Raw genomic sequence first — 9,253 nt, 5'->3', positions numbered from 1 at the left:
TACTAGGTATTCACAGCGAGCTCTAAGACACTATTCCACCAGTCTACGCTTTTACAACTGCACCCTCCCCTTTCTCCTTCTTTACCGCCGATGTCATTCGAGCCTCCACTACCTAACTAAGGGGCCGATGATTACCTTGGGGGCAAAATGTAGCGACTAGAGGCTTCACGGTGAACAGGGGCATCATGCCGAGTCCCCTCCCCGGCGGTGGTCCCTTCCCTGCATGGTGGGCGTGTTCCCGTGAGTGACAGTGAAGACGGAGCAAGCAACTAAGCTAGAGAGCTTAAGGGACTACCCATGGATACCTTCACATTGATGGTACAGCCGGAGACGGCCCGAGCCGAGCTAGCCGCATGCACACCGACGCCGTAGCGGTGCACGGTGATGACACAGCCATGTTAGGGAAGGTTGGACTGCTGCAACACTACGATCGAGGTGTGCAGGATGCTCAGGAGGGTAAAGCAGGGCTGGTGGTGCACTGAATTGCCACAGGGTGCCTTGGTTGCGAGGTTAGCTGACGGCGCAAACCGCCCCGGTCTTATGGACCCGATGGCATGGCGTTCCAAAATTGAAGCCTAGGATGGAGCGACAGGCAGCGATGTGGGGTCAGTAGGACTGTAGGCTACCTAGCGGAGTCGAGGACATAGTCAATTTGTAACAGGGCACTGCTACCATGGTGAATTTGAAAGAACTGCCCCAGCGGCCACGGAGACAACGGAGGCAGGGGAGGCCTAGCGTGGCTTGGCTCGGTCCGGCTACGGATGTCAATGCAATAGACAAACACGCGCCATGATGGGGGACTATGGGACGTGCTCTAGGCGACAGTCCGCATGGCCATGGCTGCAAGCCGACGAGGCTCGGCATGGCGCCACAGCGGGCAGCGCTAGACAAGAACGACACAATGCGAGTGATGCGGAGGTGATGGGGGAGTAGGTTGTCGTCCTTCACGTGAACAGCCAAGGCGAGTCAGCGGAGCAGTGCCATGCATGGCCACTGGCGGCGTGTAGCACGGGATCTGATGGGCCTCCGGCAAAAGCAGGGCAGGGCATGGCGCGACAGAGCTTGGTCGGTGGCCCGGGCACAGCGTGTCAGCCGCGGTGCTGTGACCCACACGCCAATAAGTGCTAGCAGGCGGACAAGGTAGCTGCGCTAAGGCCCAGCACGTGGGTGCCTCGATAATGGCAGCACGGATGCGGCCAGTGCAGCAGCGCGCGCGTGTTTGGGTGAGCCAGCAGTGGTGGACACGGCTAGCAGCGGCAATGGCCGTGGTCAGCGTGCGTGGCAGATGGTCAGCGCGTAGTGGCAGACGGCCTTGGCACACAGCGCAAGGCCATGCATGTGCACAGGCACGGTGGTGGGGCGCAGGCGGCGTGGCAGTGGGACCTAGTCAGCGTGGCAGTGCGCTGGCAAGCCAGCAGCGGTGCCAGGCCAAGTGGTGACCGCGTCCAGAGCTAAGTCATGTGTCGTGCATGCTTTTTAAAGTAGTCTAAAAACTTGTACACGATGCTCCAAAGGCCAAACCAACTCTTTGATACACAAAAGGGTACGTCGGGCTATCGATCGGAGTCCAGATATCATACCACCTCCTAAGCCGATCGCTCTACAATTATTGCCAAAGATGGCTTCGTTGGCCTTTTTAAAACTTACGCAGAACAACGTCGATTCGAACGATTTACGTTGAATCCCAAATCCGACCTACGGGATGTACTAGCGAGTTATCCTTGTCCTCGACCACACATGTTTCATCGTCATTCACAAAATGTTCTATACATTTTTGTTTAACAAAATTCAATCAAGTGACATGACGCGTAACATTGTTTCATGTTTCACATAAATGTTTTAAGTATCTAACATTGATTTATAATTCATTTTATACACAGATGCACATAAATATGATGCTCATGCGATGTTAGCAAGAATAGTACAACGTAACACCGAGGGTGTTACAAATCTACCCCCCTAAAACAAATTCTCAACCCGAGATTTTGTGTGCCTAGTGTGAGAAAAAGACAGGGAATACATTTTTGGCACAGCACTAACTATCTGAGCCAGCGAGAAGGTGAGGGTAATGCTGCAATAGGTAACTCTCTTGTTCCCAAGTGGCTTCAGCCTCTGAATGATGTTGCCACTGCACCTTGTAGAATTTTACCACTCTGTTCCTGGTCACCCTCTCCTTCTCATCCAAGATTTCGATAGGGTGCTCCACATATGTTAAATCTGGCTGGAGAGGAAGTCCTTCCATTTCCACCGCTTCATCAGGAACCCGTAAACACTTCTTCAGTTGTGATACATGGAACACATTATGTACTGCAGATATAATATCTGGAAGTTGTAGACGATAAGCAACTAGACCACATTGCTCCAACACCTGATATGGACCCACATATCGAGGGGCTAGCTTGCCATGAATGCCAAACCGATGCACCCCTCTCATAGGAGACACCTTGAGATATACATAATCTCTAGCTACAAACTCCAAGGGCCTTCTCCGCTTATCAGCATAAGCTTTCTATCGGCTTTGAGCTGCCTTCAAGTGACTCCGAATAATGCTCACTTGATCCCGAGCCACTTGGATGAGCTCAGGCCCAAAGTATCCACGGTCTCCCACTTCAACCTAGTTGAGTTTGCAAGTCACTAACATGCAAGAACTCCCAATAAATGACTTCCTACGCGACGACATGCTACTCAAGGTGATGGACACAAACCCATGGTACGCAAACATCATGAACTTCATGGTTTCAGGATACGTACCACCAGGAGAAAACAAAAGAAAGCTACAAGCAGAAAGCAGACGTCACCTTTGGGATGACCCATACCTATATAGGGTATGCTCTGACGGCCTATTGAGGAGATGTGTACCAATGGCAGAAGGATTGCAAATCATCGAGAAATGCCATGCAGCACCGCACGGAGGCCATTACCGAGTATTCCGCGCACAAGCCAAAATCTGGTAGTGTGGGTTCTTCTGGCCGACGATGTACGAAGACACCAAGGAGTTCATCCGAAGGTGTCGAAAATGTCAGCTACAAGGTAGCATTATAGCTCGTAATGCAATGCCCCTCCACTACAACCTACAAGTGGAGATCTTTGATGTTTGGGGCATTGACTTCATGGGGCCATTCCAAAAGTCCCATGACAGTGAGTACATCCTCATCACCATTGACTATGTATCAAAATGGGTGGAAGCTTTACCCTATAGAGCTACTAATGCCAGGCATGCAAGGAAGATGTTTTATGAAGTGATCTTCCCTTGCTTTGGAACACCACAAATGGTGATAAGCGATGGAGGATCCCGCTCCATTAACAAAACCTTTAGAGCCTTCCTGAAAGAGCTTGGGGCCAAGCACAACATTGCCACCCCGTACCATCCTTAGACAAGCGGTTAGGCGGAAACTTCAAATAAATAGATCAAGAATATCCTACAGAAAACAGTCAATGCAATGGGAAAAGGATGGAAAGATAAGCTACCTGATACACTTTGAGCGTATAGGACAGCTTATAAAACTCCCATTGGCATGTCACCGTTCTAGCTCATATATAGGAAAAGCTGCCATTTACCAGTTGAGCTTGAACATCGAGCTCACTGGGCCATAAAGAACTGGAACATGGATGTGAAGCTAGCCGGTAGAAATTGTCAAAACAAATTGCCGATCGGGAAGAATGGCGAGAGAAGGCGTACCACAGTGCCAAGCTCTACAAGGAAAGAACTAAGAGATGGCATGATCATCGAATCCAATACAAAGAGTTCAAGGTGGGAGATAAAGTTCTTCTATTCAACTCCCGAGTCAAACTCTTCGGTGAAGGAAAACTAAGAAGGAAATGGCAAGGATCGTACACCGTCATCAACACTTCGCCACATGACGCGATCACCATCCAGGACAATGACGGTAACATTTTCAAAGTTAACGATCAATGTTTAAAAGTTTTCCTAGAGCCTTCTTATAACACTAACTTAGAAATAGATAGAATAGATTTAATTGCTTTTGATAAATTTATTCAAAACTTATGAAAATTAAAAATTAATTATACTAACATGTTCTTTCACTTACTTAAAATATAAAAAAATTACTTTATCTTCTTAGAGCAAGTCATCATGGTAAAATGACCTTTATGCCCTCACTAGACAAACCATGATTCTTGCTCAATCTTGCTTGATACATGTTGATCACATGATATTCCACTCTTAATTACAAGATCATGTGAAAATTTGAAATTTGAATATTCTTTATTCAACTTGATCTAGTGCATCTTTGCTCTATCACATTATGATACTGTTGAATCATAATCCAACACCACCATCACTAGGATCGCCACGTATGCATGTGCACTTGGACGAAATCTCAAGCTAGGAGGAGCACCTAGGGCACCACCCGTGGCTCCGCTGGCTCCCAATCTTCTTGTGCATCTTCTTGATCCTCGGTGTATCGCAGCCATGGCGGTGCTTAGTTTGTTTCCATCGCGGTAGAGGCCTGAGCTCCTATATAAGCCACTCCATAGCCTTTCCTCTCTTCACACCAAGCTACAAGCTCTCTTCTCTCCCTCCAATTAGCACTCAAAGCTCTAAGCTCAGCAATGGCCAGCCATGCTCTCACCTTGTACAAGGGCTCTTGCTCCACCTACAACCTTGATGGCATCCCGGTATCCATTGACTTAGTGCCCGAGAGCTCTTTTGTGAGAGAAGTAGCAAGGCTCATCACCGAAGCGTCGCTCGCTATCATGGCACCACCGAGTTATGCCATGAGTGGTGGCTCAAGCCTCAAGAGCATGGCACATTCCAAGGTGCCCCAAGGTGGCACTAAGGAGAAGAAGATGACACCAACACGACCTACCACTGGCGTCCTTGGCCTCAAGCGAAAGGCTTCCGACATTAGCGGACGTAGCAAGCGCTCTGTTGTAACGCCTTCGGGCAATATGGTCTCTCACGCTAGTTCGTCCTTTCAAACCGCTAGGCCTAGTCCCTCCTATATCATGGTAGGAGTGTGCAAACCTGGAGGACAGTATGGCAAGGCTCTCATGCGCAAACTAGCTAAAAAGCCAGTGAGCAAGCTGGCTCCATCAGGGAAAGAGCCGCCAGAATCCTCGGGTGCGCCCCTTAGGATAAAAAGGTTTAGGAAGCTCTCACCGATCAAAGGACCCATAGGGCAATACGAGAGTATTGATGAGGAGGACGCACCTTCTAAGGGTTCTTCCATCGCCTCTCTTAGTGCTGAAAAGTGAAAACTATAGCCTGCGAGATGTCCTTTGGATCCTTAACGACAACTTAGCCATGAACCTCCTCAAAATCAGAGATCTGGTCGATGACATCAATAGCTTGCACTTCAAGCTCGACTAGAAATTAGCTAAGGTGGCTAAGGTAGCAGGAGTGGTGGATGCTCTAGATGAACCTTTCTAGGCCACTCCCGTTGCAAGCAATAATTTAGGCGCATCATTTTATTTCAAGTTTGCAATCCAATCATTTGAATTCCATCTTGTAATGCGCCTATCATTTTATAATTGAATAAAGATTTTATTACTAGAAATATTTTGTTGCACTTGTTTTCTTTTCTCTTTGTGTCAAATAAAGATAGGCACGAAGACAAGTGTGGGGGAAGAACAACACTGACCCCCGACTCGGTTGCACAAAAGACAGTTAAAATCAAATTCGGTCTGTGCAACTCTCTCTCTTTCTCTCTCATTCCATACTTAAATAAGAAGCTCTAAAACTGAATAAATTATAAAGTAAAAAAGAAAATGCTCCATGTCTTCTTGTGATTAAGAAGTTTGCATACTTTTTATTCCTGCTAAAATCCCTCAAGACTTGTGAACACTTTTAATTAGGGAACCCATTCTAGGTAATTGATGAATGAGATATAGTAGGATGACATGACTCTTGCTCATTTCTTGCAAAGTACTTGGGATTTATTTTACAAATCAACATTCAAATAGCATGTTCCTTGAATAACATTCAAATACCTACCAAGGCCATATATGATCTTACATGACAAAACGTTCCATATATGCCTCTTACTTTGTGTTGAGTTTGGTCAAGTTTTGTGACCCCATTGAGAGATGTTTCATGCTCCCAAGATCACAACTCACGTACACGTCACAATAAAGAGTTATTCCTACACTAGGAATACGCTAAAACATGTTTTCCATCACCACCAAAATAAAAACTCCATGCTCTAAAATATGATCTCTCTAGTATATTTCTAGAAAGAGATAGCAAGGCTATACAAAAAAGATTGAAAAAGAATGGGACACATAAAGGTCCCAAAATATGCTCTAAAATATGATCTCTCTAGTATATTTCTGTTAGTGTAGTTAGTTTACAGTTATCTGTAATAATGATAGATTCATTAATTCATTTAGGAAAGTTTAGTATTATTTAGCTTAATATTTGTAGGAATTTTTATGGTAAATTGGTGATAGATTTAGCCATGAAATTTTACAGTAGGTTTATTAAATTATTATGTGCTCACTGTAAATTTTACAGCCCTAGAGTATGTTGATAAATAGAGTAGCTAGTACTTCTTGTTTTATCATATACAGAGTAAATCAATATTAAGAATAGAGATTCCTTTAGTTGTTAAGTTAATACATGGAATGTTCATACCTGTTTAGTGGGAATGATAGGTAACATAGCGTCTTAGTCGGTAGAGCTAGTTTAGTAGCTTGACAAATGTATTTTATTTTAAGAGTTGCTATTGCCGTATTATTAAGTGTTGCATCATCATTTCATGCTTGTAGATAGCGAGTTGGTAGAGTTCGTGCCTACAGACGAACAGGACTACGAGGAGATCATTGAGGAGTATGAGGAGGAGATTCTCGTACAGGATGGAGCCCCAGAGCCATCAGTTACTGACTTTGTTGACCTGCCCAAGGCAAACCCTGGTGCATAACCCCTATTTTTGAATGATCATGGAATATATATATATATATATATATATATATATATATATATATATATATATATATATGTATGTGTGTGTGTGTGAGAGAGAGAGAGACATGCATTTACGTTACAGGCATTTTATGGAAAACTACATGCATAGATATGAGTCCTACTACTACTAGTATAGGTCGAGTAGCTGCTATGCTCAGGATTTTCGTAGCATGGGTAACCTGCCGTTACTCACAATAGGTGATTATTAAGATCACTCATGATAAAATGGTGGAAAGAAAAAATGGAGATCGGGCAGGGATATAGTTTGGGTATTGGTGGGTGTAAGAGATTGTGTCGTGCGGTCAACAGGGCATAGCTTGGTTACACTTTTTCCCTATTTGCGTCGGTTAAGGGCTGACCGTTGCATTGGGTTCTAGGCAAGTCACAGACTTATTATCCTGAGCACATACTTGGGTATAGGCGTAGGGAAGGCTTGTTGCTCTCTTGTCGTGGGTTCCGACTCTTTTCAGACCGACTGATTGGAGGTGGGATGGTGGAAGTTTAAGCACTGCACTGAGTCCGGGACTTAGGAGCGGGGGCTTGGAGTCCAAGTTTGGATGGAGACCTGGACCCCATGACAGGAGAGTGATGGGCTAGTCCTGCTTGTGTTTGGGGTACAAGCGGGGCGTGCGTTTTTGAGGTACCCAACTGGGCACATTGATTCATGAATCGTCGAGCGATCCGGTATGGCTTGTCTACAGTCTAGCACCGTAGTAAGAACTGAAAGAAAAAAGGTGACGAAATGGAATTGTTTGCTCAACCCTTGCTTGAAATTAGAACAGATGCTTACATAGAATGACTAGATAATAAATTAATCATGACTGCTAATAATAACATAAATAAGGATTCACTGTTAGTATCGCTTTCTGCAAAAAGAAAACCCAACAAACCATAAAGCTTATCATATCCCTTGGAGTCGGGAAAGTATTCCCATTAGTCGGATAAGTCTTGTGGATAAGTCTTGCGAGTACATTGTGTACTCAGGGTTTATTTACCCCTATCGCAGGTACTGCTTGAGGAGTGGCCGTTGTGTGAAGGATTCTTCTGGTGGGCACAGACAGATCCTTGTATATTATCGATAGATGTTTCTTTTCATTTCGCTATTAAATTTTCGCACTCTGAATTTGATACTGTAATAATATATTTTTATAAACTCTAGATGTATGAAATGGACTAAGTTATGTAAACTCGTCCTTATTATTGGATCCTCCGGGAAAACGTAGATTATTCAGGCTCTCCCTTAGGGTGTGCCCGACGGAATTTGCCTGATGTAGCTTGCTTTCGTGGTGCTTAGTGTCTATTGGAAGACGAGCGCCTCCGAAGGTGTGTTATTTTAGACGATTTTGCCACATTTCTTTTCCAATATTTCTTTTCCTCTTTCACTTTGATATACTCAAGCTATTGTGCTTCCACGCGAGCTGAAAGCGACGCAGGGGTGCTTTCTTTCTATTATTTTTGTTTCACCTTACTTATGCCTTGTTCCGTCTTTTATTAATTTTTCCTATTTTGTTGTGCTATGTTATTTATTATTTTCTATATATTTCATAGATTTTCTCATTCATTTTTCCTCTATTTTCACAGATATTATAATACCATTTACATGAACATATATTGTTTTTTTATCCTATATCTGAAATATTATTCTCCTTAACTTAGAATATTTGTTTTATGATGATGGAACATTTAATCATGGACCTAGAACATTGTTGTACTCAATAAAAAGAATTGTTCTATCTTCGTGAGATAATTGTTAGTCAATAAATTTTTATCTAAATGTATCCATGTGAATCTTGTTTTGAAGACTTTATTGCAAAAAATACGATAGTATAATCGGATTTTAATTTTGATACTCGGTTTAGTAACTATGACTTTTTGTTTACTTCAAAAACATTGGACATATGCTGACGTCAGTAATTTTGGGTTGTCACGTTGCTACAGCAAAAAAATCTCATGCGGAGCGGGCCAGCACAAGCGCGGAAGCAGCGGAGGGCCATGCGCAGTAAGCAGTGAAGAAAATCATGTTGCCAACCTCGGGAAAAAAAAATGAGTCGGTCTGCTACGCAACTACGTGTTTTATGCCGTTCCAATACATAAACTTTTTAACATCATAGGATTAAGATCCAACAGCCTCCATCCTTCTTCTGCCTCCAGCTTCCAGCCTTCTTCTACCTCGAGACAATCATAAATCACAGAATCACATATCAAAAGAAATATTTTTTTTTCTATAGAACGACAAATCACAAATCGCAAAAATGTTTATGTGTTCGTTATGACATATGGACCGCCGACATCATAGATATAAAAAAATCTATGTGTTTTTTTTTACTA

This window comes from Miscanthus floridulus, unplaced genomic scaffold (assembly GCF_019320115.1).
Source record: "Miscanthus floridulus cultivar M001 unplaced genomic scaffold, ASM1932011v1 os_1153_1_2, whole genome shotgun sequence".
NCBI lineage: Eukaryota > Viridiplantae > Streptophyta > Magnoliopsida > Poales > Poaceae > Miscanthus > Miscanthus floridulus.
Note: the sequence above shows the minus strand (reverse complement) of the source record.